General features: G+C 34.2%; 1 protein-coding gene across 1 annotated transcript in view; it reads left to right on the forward strand.

Moving 5' to 3' along the window:
* Positions 1-1,503: 1,503 nt before the first annotated feature.
* Positions 1,504-12,415, forward strand: part of LOC120351561 (neurexin-1b-like) — a 54,016-nt gene continuing 43,104 nt past the window's right edge. Inside the window, 1 exon segment of the mRNA XM_039429364.1 lies at positions 1,504-1,898. The gene's annotated coding sequence lies outside the window, so the exon portion shown is untranslated.

Below are 12,415 nucleotides of genomic sequence, written 5' to 3' on the forward strand. Positions count from 1 at the left end.
TTCAAGCTTTTGAGAACCATCCCGCACTGAAATGTTCGAATAAATGAGTAAATAAATAAATAAATGAATGAGTAAATAGATAATTAAATAAATAAATAAACTGCCACGGTATCTAACGCAACGGTAGAACATTTCGTTTACAGCTATCCTCAACGACTCAAGACCAACTGGTGGCACACAAAATAGAAACAATATTATTGTTCAGCTTGCGGCAACAGTGGAGCAGGAGAAACTAAACTATAGTGAGGTCCACGTTATAATGGCAGTGTTTGATTAGCAATGGCATTGCTATCCTTGTCTATCATTCAACAAAGCGGATACCTCTATCTCTTTCTCGCTTTGCTCTGTTGTCAAATCGTCTTTTAACAATGTAGAATTAATAATAATTCAACAAAGTTTTCCATCTCAATTATGAAATTATTAAAAATATAATTTCTTGCTCAATGAAATATAATTGATTATTTTAAACGAGGATGAACAGTTTATATTACATCAATAATCCTGTATCAGCTACCGTTTATAGAGGCATTGACAAGACAGAGGTACGGCAACGTTGTTCTCCTATCTTTCTCCACTGTCATTATAACGTGGACCTCAAAATCGCCAATCTTAACTATCATCAATAGCTGCTGGATAGTTAACGGACATGCGGCCGTTTGTTAACGAGTTTGTCAACAGAAATAACATTAGATAAGCTAGTATTGCCAGAGAAAATAGAACAATCTTTGAGTTTCAATCTTAATAAAACAATGGTATAATAATCTGAATATTGGAACTCTGAATTAAACAATCGTATATGCTTTCTCTGGTATTGCTTGACAAAAATTCACAGAACCCTTCATTTATTCCAGTTCCAGAGGGTCTCTTCTTCTTCTTCTTCTTCTTCTTCTTCTTCTTCTTCTTCTTCTTTTCTTCTTCTTCTTCTTCTTCTTCTTCTTCTCCTTCTCCTTCTCCTTCTCCTACTCCTTCTCCTTCTCCTTCTCCTTCCTCTCCACCTCCTACCACTCCACCATCATCACATTATGCAACTGAAATGAAAACAAGATTCATCTCAATAGCCGATTAAAAACTGAAATTCGATTGAGTAATTTTTTTCTTCTTCTTCTTCTTCTTATTGATACCACATTACCTTTTAATTGATACATTGAGTGAGAAAGAAAGAGAGAGACATAGTGAGTGAGAGTGAGAGCTTGGGAGAGAGTGATAGAAGAAGAGAGAGCGCAAATTTCGATGAAGGCAATCAGTATTCGGGAGCACGTTTCAGAAATAATTATTGTCAAGGCTATTATCTCATTTTATAATCAACCACCTGTTCGCAGTTGTTCTGCAACGCGTATCAATTTACAACGTAGCACTGAGCGGCTCTCTGTGTAAACCAGATTTACTGATAGCGACCGGTTGGAACAGCTGACTGGAGCGAGTGAGAGAGCAAATAAACTCACTTGTGAACAGGAACGTGACAGTAGATCAGTAGATAATAGATGATGATTATGGTGATGATGCTGGCCAATTGTTATCGTCAAATTCCCAGTCGAGTTCCAACTTTTGAACTGAGTGGAGACGCGGTCAATGTTTTCTGACCAAATAATAGTTTCAGTGGCGGGATTTTGATTAGCAGTCAACGTTTTTTAATAGTTTTAGGTTCTCAATCATTTATTCAGATGTTTGTATTGGTTTAAGATATGTTTTGACGAGGTTTTCGTGGGAATTTGCCCCAAAATGACGGAAAGTTAACACGAGTGATAACAAATTTTGAGGTTAGCGCGAGTGGTAGTGTGTGTTGGTGCGGGTGAATTAAGTGTTTGGATTACTGCATTATTTTGGAGAAAAACAAACTACCTAAATGTGTGCCCTGAGATAAGAATATCTGTGATTCTCCCGTTTTATCAACGAAATCTGTAAGTTATATCACAGATTAATTTTTTAGTATATGGTTATATTGTTGGGGAGAATCATTTCATTGTATTTTTGAAGGTGCTGATAAGTGCTCAACTCTTTATATACTCTATCCTATTCTATACTATTAAACGAGCAATTTCTGTTTAGATGTTTATACGTTTGTATTTAACCGGATCTCGAAAACGGCTCTAACGATTCTCATGAAATTCAAAACATAGTAGGTTTATAATATAAAAATTCGATTGCACTAGGTCTCATCCATAGGAAAACTCGCTGAAGGACATAAAAAGGATAATTATTATCCATCCTTGGAAAACAGCTGATAATAATTATTTCGTCGTCTGTTGATGATGGAAGTGAGTGAGCGAGTTCATGTGTGTGGGACTGTGTCAAAATTATGACTCAGCTGTTGAACTTTTGTAATCATTCAATCGGGTACTTAGTGCCGGTTGCAAAAAAGGAGGGTTATTTCCAATCCTGAATAATTCCAGTAGATCCATCTTTTTGAAATGGACTTCTCTGATTTGGTTCACGTGAAGTTAATCAGGATTAAAATTCAACCGGGTTTTGTGTAACTGGGCCTTTGTGAGGGAAATTTTTGCATTCCTCTGGGAATCAATATTAATATACTGTGACTAGATAGAACATTTCTGTATGAATGTTATTATAATTTCTTCTCTCGTAATAAATGTTTTATGCTTTTGTACTCCAGAGCGAAGCTCGGTCCCCGATATTAAACTATACCCTAAGTCATATCGTCGTCATAATTATCTCAAGACATATAAGCCCATAGAAACTTTTTTTATAAGTCATAAGTATCATAATGAAAACATAATATTTCCTTCTTCACTAGACCAATACGACTACAGCATAGACGTATATGTAAAAAGAAGAGAATACACAAAATAGATTATAATAAGCAATTTTGCCGACTATATTAAACCTGTGAATATCATCTTCAATTCAAGGATTAGGTAAGGCTGTGCAAAGGCTAAAAATATACGTTCTACTCGTGATATTTCTCGAAGTTTTTCGATTTGTATTTCATTATGCTATCAAAATGAAAAAGTTTTCTCGGGAAAACATTATTTTCCGATCATTACTTTTTGAGATATGAGCGTCTAAAGTTTAAATTTTTGGGACAGAACATTTCAAATTCGGTAAGAGATAACTTCATGAGATTTATAGGATAGATTCATCATGGTATCATCAAGCTATAAAAATGAAAAAGTTTTCTCAGGAAAACATTTTTTTCCAATAATTACTTTTTGAGATATGAGCGCCTGAAGTTTGATTTGAATTTTTGGGACAGAACATTTCAAATTCGGTGAGATATAAATCCATGAGATCTAGAGGATGGATTCTTCATGGTATTGTTGATGTATTAAAACAAAAATTTTCTGAAAATATCAATTTTAAGATAGTTATTGAATTCACTAAAAATGGTAACCAAAAATAAATTGAATAACTTTTTCAAAAATTAATATTTTCAGAGAATTTTTGTTTTACTAGATCAACAATACCATGAAGACATACCAACAATACCATGAATCCATCATCTAAATCTCATGGATTTATATCTCACCGAATTTGAAATGTTCTGTCCCAAAAATTCAAACTTCAGGCGCTCATATCTCAAAAAGTAATGATTGGAAAAAAATGTTTTTCTGAGAAAAATTTTTCATTTTGATAGCTTGATGATATACAAATCGAAAAACTTTGAAAAATATCACGAGTAGAAAGTTTATTTTTAGCCTTTCCACAGCCTTAACCTGTTCCGGTACCCATCTTTTCCTCGACCTTCCCGCATCTCTTTTCCCAGTTAATGCATAATTTTGGTCTTCAAAAGGAATTCTTCCTGAAGGCATCATAAATGTAGTCAAATATTTTTGACAATAAAATACTCATTATCACATTATAAATATTGTTGTTACACCAAAGATAATCTTAGTACCAACATATGAAACTGATCACTTATTCAATACTGCGGCAACTTGTAGACACTTTTTAAATTACGATTCTAGTAGTTCTAATAGTTATTGTTGATGAGGGTCCATTTTCATAAACAAACAGACTAGGACAAGTTTAAAAATCCTTATCTTATCCTACTAGTTTTACTCAGTGGGCCTAGTACTAAGAAGGCCGACATCACTTGGTATCCATAGATAATCAATGTTTAGTTCTTTTAGAATGAATATCGGGGACCGAGCTTCGCTCTGGAGTACAAAAGCATGAAACATTTATTACGAAAGAAGAAATTATAATAACATTCATACAGAAATGTTCTATCCAATCACAGTAAATTAATATTGATTCCCAGAGGAATGCAAAAATTTCCCTCACAAAGGCCCAGTTACACAAAAGCCGGGTAAATTTTAATCATGATTAACTTCACGTGAACCAAATCAGAGACCATTTCAAAAAGATGGATCTACTGGAATTAATCAGGATTGAAAATAACCCGGCTTTTTTGCACCCTGTACTAAGTACCTGATTGAATGATTACAAAAGTTTAACAGCTGAGTCATAATTTTGACACAGTCCCACACACATGAACTCGCTCATTCACTTCCATCACCAACAGACGACGAAATAATTATTAGTAGCTGCTTTTCCAAGGATGAATAATAATTATCCTTTTGATGTCCTTCAGCGAGTTTTCCAAGGGATTAGACCTAGTGCAATCGAATCTTTATATTATAAACCTACTAATGTTCTGAATTTCGTGAGAATCGTTAGAGCCGTTTTCGAGATCCAGTGATATAAAAACATATAATCATCTAAACATCAAAACATTCAAACATCTGAACATCTAAACATATAAACAGAAGTTGCTCGTTTAATAGTATAGGATAGACAAGGATAGCAACACCAATGTTAATCAAATGCTGCCATTAAAGCGTGGACCTCACTATGGGAAGATGAAACAAAGATGATATAAATATGATACGAAGATGGTACAAGGATGATAGAAAAGGAAAGCAACATCAATGTTGATCAAATACTACCATTATAACGTGGACCTCATTATAGGAAGATGATACAAAGATGATACGAAGATGATACAAAGATGATACGAAGATGATACGAAGATGATACAAAGATGATACAAGGATGATACAAGGATGATACAAGGATGATACAAGGATGATACAAAGATGATAGACAAAGATAGCAACACCAATGTTAATCAAATACTGTCATTATAACGTGGATCTCATTATATCATGATAGTCGTGATTAGAATGCATTACAGTACACACACACATTCACAGGAAGCTAGAGTCACCTGAAGCTTTTTCACGTGTTGCAAATATTAATGTCATATAAATGTCATTAAAGTTTATTGTTGATAACATGAATGCGGGTGTAGACTCTTACTTAATTAACGAACAATTCAAATTAATTAGTGGGAAATATCTAATTACAACGGGTAGGTAATTAGTGTCATATTCACGGTAAATTATAGATGCACTTGATTTAAATGATGACTTTAGTTAGTTTTCTTCATCTTCATTGGCTTCATCTTCCTCTTTAATTTTTTATTATTATCTATAATAATATGATAAAGGGAAGAATTGGCTTATACACGTACGGGATAGAAAATTCACGAATTACGTATCATCACGTCTGAACTACTGGACTGATTAACTTGAAATTTTTGCTTATAGATTCTTAATTTACTATACCGAGGATTGTTGCTCAAGGCCTTTTTTTAAATTCTTCAAGACTTCATTACGTCAAGTTTTCAGTTTGTCAAATTTTTAATTAGAGTCTTTCAGAGCACAGGATTCGTACCAGTTTATAATATAATCATGATAAAGGAAAGAATTATTGGCTTATACACGTACGGAAATAGTATATTTCGCACTTAGGGCCGAAAATGAGACTTTTCCGGCTCGAAATCGGTTTTCAAGTCCGAGGCCGTAGGCCGATAATATTAAAATAGTGATAATAAAATAGTATATTTCGCACTTAGGGCCGAAAATGAGACTTTTCCGGCTCGAAATCGGTTTTCAAGTCCGAGGCCGTAGGCCTCGGACTAGAAAAGATCGAGAGCCGGAAAAACATTTTTGCCCGTGGTGCGAACGCTATTTTTCGCCTTCATTATGAAATCATTGAAAAGTATAATTTCTTCTTGATAAAATATAATTGATTATTTAAAACGAGAACGAACAGTTAATGTTCCATCATAAACCGGTATCAGTTACCCTCCACAGAAGGCATTGACAAGACAGAGGATCGGAAACGTTGTTCTCCTATCTTTCTCCACTGCAATTGTAACGTGGACCTCACTATAGTGATTGATAATGGTGTAACAAGAGAAACTGGTATCTCGAAGAATCATTTTTATAGATTAGTGGCTTTGAAAATATCAATTACTTCTCATCAAATGTTACTGATCATGTTTTCCGTACCCAAATACCAAAGAATTAATCAATTTCAACTTTATTGCAAAGAAATACCAGTGCTTAAATATCTTCACGTGAAATAGCAATTGTATAGTGTAGTGTAGTAGTTCGGTTCAATAGAGTAAGAAAATATTAGCGTATAGTTGAGAATAAAAGAGTTATCTGCCACTAATCGTAGCATGAAATAGAGCTAGTTAAAAGAAGTAGATGAGTGAATGAATATAATGTATTCTAAATATCTTTTTCATGGTCACTTGCCGGTTTTTCTATTGTAAAAGACAACTAAAAATAATGAATTCTTCAACCAGTTTCAGCTTCATTGAACAGTGACAAAATGTTAATCTCTGTAATTAGCACCAATTGCTTTTGCCTGCTATTTTGATGCCAGCGTGTTAATTGATACTCAGGTAATACTTCTGTTATCCCCTAGAGACTATTATCATAGAATTAAACAATCATGGAGATTTTTCTGCTTTTAGTTAGAATTTTCTCTGCTTTTTCGTATGTATGAGTTTTCTCTGCTCCTATAGTGAGGTCCACGTTATAAAGGCAATGTTTGATTGGCAATGGTATTGCTATCCTTGTCTATCGTTCAACAAAGCGGATAGCGCTATCTCTTTCTCGCTTTGCTCTGTTGGCAGATCATCTTTCAACAATGTAGAATTGATAATTAAATAACAAAATATTTCATCTTAATTATGAAAATTCATTATGAAATTATTGAAAAATAGAATTCCTTGCCTAATAAAATAATATCGGGGCACCGAGCTTCGCTCGATATTTTTATTTATTGATAAACAGAACACAATTCTCTAAAATGATCGTGTTTATATTTCACAGCTGGCTATACGTCATCTTATAAATTTCGGGGATGCGATATTTTGATTTTTCACATACTCACTTTTTTACTATCCACAGCTGTTTCAGCCAAGGATGAATTATCCTTTTAATGTAGTTCAGCGAGTTTTCTCAAGGATGAGACCTAGTGCAATCGAATCTTTATATCATAAACCTACTATGTTTCAAATTTCATGAAAATCGTTAGAGCCGTTTTCGAGATCCGTTCAACATAAATAACCAGATATAAAAATAGCCAGTTATAAAAATAACCAGATATAAAAATAACCAGATGTATGAATACAGGAATTGCTCGCTTAATATAATATGATGTAATATCAACGTTTCATTCTCGTTTAAAATAATCAATTATCCGATCATTTTAAACGAGAATGAACCGTTAATATTACATCAATAAACCTGTATCAACTATTGTCTATAGAAGGCATTGACAAGACAGAGGTTCGGCAACGTTGTTTTCCCATCTTTCTCCACTGCCATTAAAACGTGTACTTCACTATAGCTAGAAATTAATCAATACAAAACTATTTTACTAATAGCTTGCTTTGCTGATAAAGCAATACTATTATATATTAGTCATTCTTCTAATGATGTAATTATTGATTTGGTTTTCATAATCAATAATTCAAGTGTTCTTATTTTTTTATCAGTTTCCGTATTTTATTGAATGAAAAAGACTGAGAAATTGTCAAAAAACCACAGATTTATTGATACTTAGAAAGACTGGTTTCGGTTATTAAACCATTGTCAATCTCTGATAAACAGTTATAACCAAAACCGGTCTTTCTAAGTATCAATAAATTGTTTTTTGTCAATTACTCAGTCTTTTCCATTCAATATGAATAATTAACACAATATCAACTTCTCAACTACACAAAAAGTTCCATATTTTAGATTTCAAGACGATGAATAATAATAATTATATAAGTCCTAACCACCACTCTCACTGTTAACTAGTAGTTAGTTAGTATATTTTAGTATTGGCCATATTTGATTGGCATTGGTGATGCTATCCTTGTCTATCATTTGACAAAGCAGATAGAGCTATCCTTCTTTACCTACGCAATGTTACCAGATCCATTGTTTTCCAACAATGTAGAAATATAATATTAATTAACAAAATAATCTCAATTATGAAAATTTGTTTAAAGATATATTTTCTTGACGAATAAAATATAATTGATTATTTCTAACAAGAATGTACAGTTAATATTACGTACATCAGATATACCGGTATTAGCTATCCTCTATAGAAGGCAGTGACAAGGCATAGTATCTGTAACGCTGTTTTCCTATCTTTCTCCACTGCCATTATAACGTGGACCTCAATATAATCACCATTGTCACCTTCTTCCCATTCATGAAATTATTATGAATGGAAACGTTTGTATTATCATTCATCCCGTCATCATCATCTAAGCTTGAAATAATTCTATAGTGAGATCCAAGTTACAATGGCAGTATTTGATTAACATTGGTGTTGCTATCCTTGTATATCATCCCACAAAGCAGATAGCGCTATCCCTTTCTAGCTCTTCAATGTTGCCAAATCTCTCTTCAACGATGTAGAAGTATTTTCTTCTATATTTATTCACTGCCATTGTAACGTGGACCTCACAATAGAAGGTTGTGTTTGAGAATAAATTTAGAAATAAATGAAAGATGTAGAGGGAGGAGTATTATGTGACCCTGTACCTACTGCTCTCTACCGGCAGAATTCAGAAATACATCGCTGACCAATAAGGTGAGAGAGTGGGCGGAGCTTGAAAGTAGGCCTATGACTGTGAACCTTTGTAGGTCATGAATTTGGATCTTCTTCCTGATTGGTCGATTTCTCTCATACCCAGTTTTACCAAGCTCGGTCAAGATATTTGAACATGACCAAGCCGCGTACGATGCACTAGAGTTATCTATGATAACTATCGCCATATACTCTATAATATAATAAGGGAAAGAATTGGCTAAAACACGAACGGGATAGGAAATTCACGAATGACGCATCATAATGTCTGAACTACTGGACTGATTGACTTGAAATGTTACATATTGATCCTTTATTTGCATAGGATGGTTATAGACCTATTTTGAATTCTTCAAGATCCTAGTAGGTCAAGTTTTCAGTTTGTAAAGTTTTAGATTAGAGTCTTACGGAGCAATGATCACCTGGTAGTATACTACTAGTAGTTCTGTGAACAGTAGACCCCATGCAGTATTCTCATCCACAAGTACCTGATTAAAACTATAAACCTTATGGAAATACAGCAATAGACTGGCTTCTCTACACATCCACACATCTTGTCAGCTGATTTATGATGAATAATTCTATAGTCTGATTTTTACTTTCCTTGCCCTATTACCATAGGTAAGGAAAGTATTGCTTTCTGAAAAAATTAAGGTACCCCAATTTCTAAATCTCTATACGTTTCAAGGTCCCCTGAGTCCAAAAAAGTGGTTTTTGAATATTGGTCTGTGTGTGTGTGTGTGGTGTGTGTGTGTGTGTGTGTGTGTGTGTGTATGAGTGTATGTGCGTCTGTGTACACGATATCTCATCTCCCATTTCGATTAAATGCAATTCAAGATGGCGGCTAGAATGGCAAAAATGTTGTCAAAAACAGGGGTTTTCACGATTTTCTCGAAAATGGCTCCAACGATTTTGATCAAATTCATTCCTAAAATAGTCATTGATAAGCTATATCAACTGCCACAAGTCCCAAATCTGTAAAAATTTCAGGATCTCCGCCCCATCTATGCAAAGTTTGATTTTAGATTCCCAATCCCAATTATCAGGCTTTAGATACAATTTAAATAAAAAACTCTAAGTGGAAAAGATTCAGCATGAAAATCTCTACAATTTATGTTCAGTAACATTTTCACCTAAAATTGAAAATAAGCTCGAAATGCGAGAAAATAAGATTATTCAATTGGAAACTGTTGGCAACTGTTAATTCTATTAAATCATTCACTATGAAGAGATAGCAGACTTCGTGTGTCTGCAGCGCTATTGTCCTGTCACCAGCTGTCTCAGATCTTAGAATAGTAGATTTGATATGCGCGGGAACACTAGCGTCAGTTGATCAATTTTCATAACGGCAAGGAAAGTTGTGTGAGTGCGCCACACCAGATTTTTACTCTAATATTGGCGTATGAAGGAGGCTCCTTTTTCCTTTTATATTATCCTTGAAATGCAAAATTTCCAAAAAACCTTGTATATACGTCGATGCGCAATTAAAAAAGGAACATACCTGTCAAATTTCATGGAAATCTATTACCGCGTTTCGCCGTAAATGCGCAACATATAAACATGTAACATTTGAAAAATTTAAACATTTAAACATTGAGAGAAATGCCAAACCGTCGACTTGGATCTTAGACCTCAATAATAACGCTCTGTCAATAAGAACGTGATAAATCTTTGGGTTTTTTTAATTATTAAATAATTATGAAAAATTCCGAACAAACGTTGAGGGCGTAAAAAGGTGTGGTGTATAATTATATTGAATTGGTTACTGACAGTTTAAACAATAATAATTATTGTTCGAAATAGTAAGACTGTGATTGCTCTACAATTATTACAGAATTCGCATTACACCAAACTAGAGTTTCTATTCTTAGTCTCGGACTACACCAATTACCAAATCATAGATCATACAGTAAACATAGACGAATAGACAAAAGAATCCCGATCATGGATTAATTGACTGTTTTGTTTGGGGTTATCTTCAGAATTAGTTTATTTCCTCACAATAAATTGTTGATAATCAACTCATTCTCTTGAAGATATCAGTGATAAGACAATGTTACATCAACTTTCAATATAGAAATGCTGATTTCAAAAGCTATGTTGATGGAGAAGATAGTTTCTTCTCCTTCTTCTTCTTCTTCTTCTTCTTCTTCTTCTTCTTCTTCTTCTTCTTCTTCTTCTCTTCTTCTTCTTCTTCTTCTTCTTTTTCTTCTTCTTCTTTTTCTTCTTCTTCTTTTTCTTCTTCTTCTTTTTCTTCTTCTTCTTCTTCTCAGTTTCCTTCTCCATGGTTGTACAGTTCCTACTTTAACTACAGTTCGTACTCATCTAAAATGTCTACGGTTCTCAAGACCATATATGTTTGGAAATAGGAATATTGGAAGCTGGCTTAACGTAGTTTTATAAGAAGGAAGAATATGACAATGAAAGCCTGATGCTAGAAAATCGAAATTTGTTGTAGATAGTGGACAAAGGAAATCGATTTTTTAAAAGCTTTTAGATGTACCATATTACATATGGATTACATTATTTGATTGTAGGTTATTCCATATATTGCTTGGCTTCCAAAAATAATCCACCTATTTTTTACTAAAACATATTTCTAGTGTTAAACATAATTTTTTAGAGTTTACTGAGACTCTGTGGTGTCACATCACAGCGGAGACACAATAGTAACGCTGGTTACACACTGGGCGGTTTCTGCCGCGGCGGCGAAACTGCCGTCGCAGCCTCGAAAAAAAGTCAAGCTTACACATTCAGCGGAAAAAATACCGCCAAACATCGAGCGGCAAAATATGATCAGTATGATCGTATGATCAGTAGCCAAAATAATTGTTGTAGTTCTTCATCGCAAATTTGTTGTGACTTCACTGTTTCATGAGTGTTCAGTTAATTGTATTTTGCACATTTTCCAAAAGTATATATTATTAAGAGTTAAACTTAAAATGGAAAGGCAACAACTTTTATCACGTTTGTTGTGCCGTCGAAGGAAAAGAAGACAGCAGAGAAATCGCCTTGCTTGGATTCATTGAAATGAACGTTTTTATTAAATTGACAGCGATATACAACATATTACAGTTTTTTTCTTGTCATCCAGAGTTTCAAAATCCTCCTAATCTCCATACACACTTCCTTCCACGCATTCCTTGTTGCATCTCGATCCTTAAATATGTCGAGGGTTTTGTCCCACAAAACTGGCCTCTGTTCTACAAATGATATTAACAACTCATTGTCTATTAACTTACTCATTTTCTCACACTCGTCAACCACAAACACTTAAAACAATAAATAAATGTTATAAACAACTTACAAACTTTACAACAAGACACAAATTAAAAGGCTGATTTTCAAAGACCTCTGACTTGGAGCAACTGGGAAAGACGACTGATCAGCGGCGACGATAGACAACCGCCAAATGTGTTAACGCCCATTTGGTCATGTACGCCACCGCGTAGACAAGAGCAGCAAAACACCGCCAGCCGCAGTGGCAGTGGACGGCTGCACAGCT

This window comes from Nilaparvata lugens, chromosome 5, assembly GCF_014356525.2.
Source record: "Nilaparvata lugens isolate BPH chromosome 5, ASM1435652v1, whole genome shotgun sequence".
Classification (NCBI taxonomy): domain Eukaryota; kingdom Metazoa; phylum Arthropoda; class Insecta; order Hemiptera; family Delphacidae; genus Nilaparvata; species Nilaparvata lugens.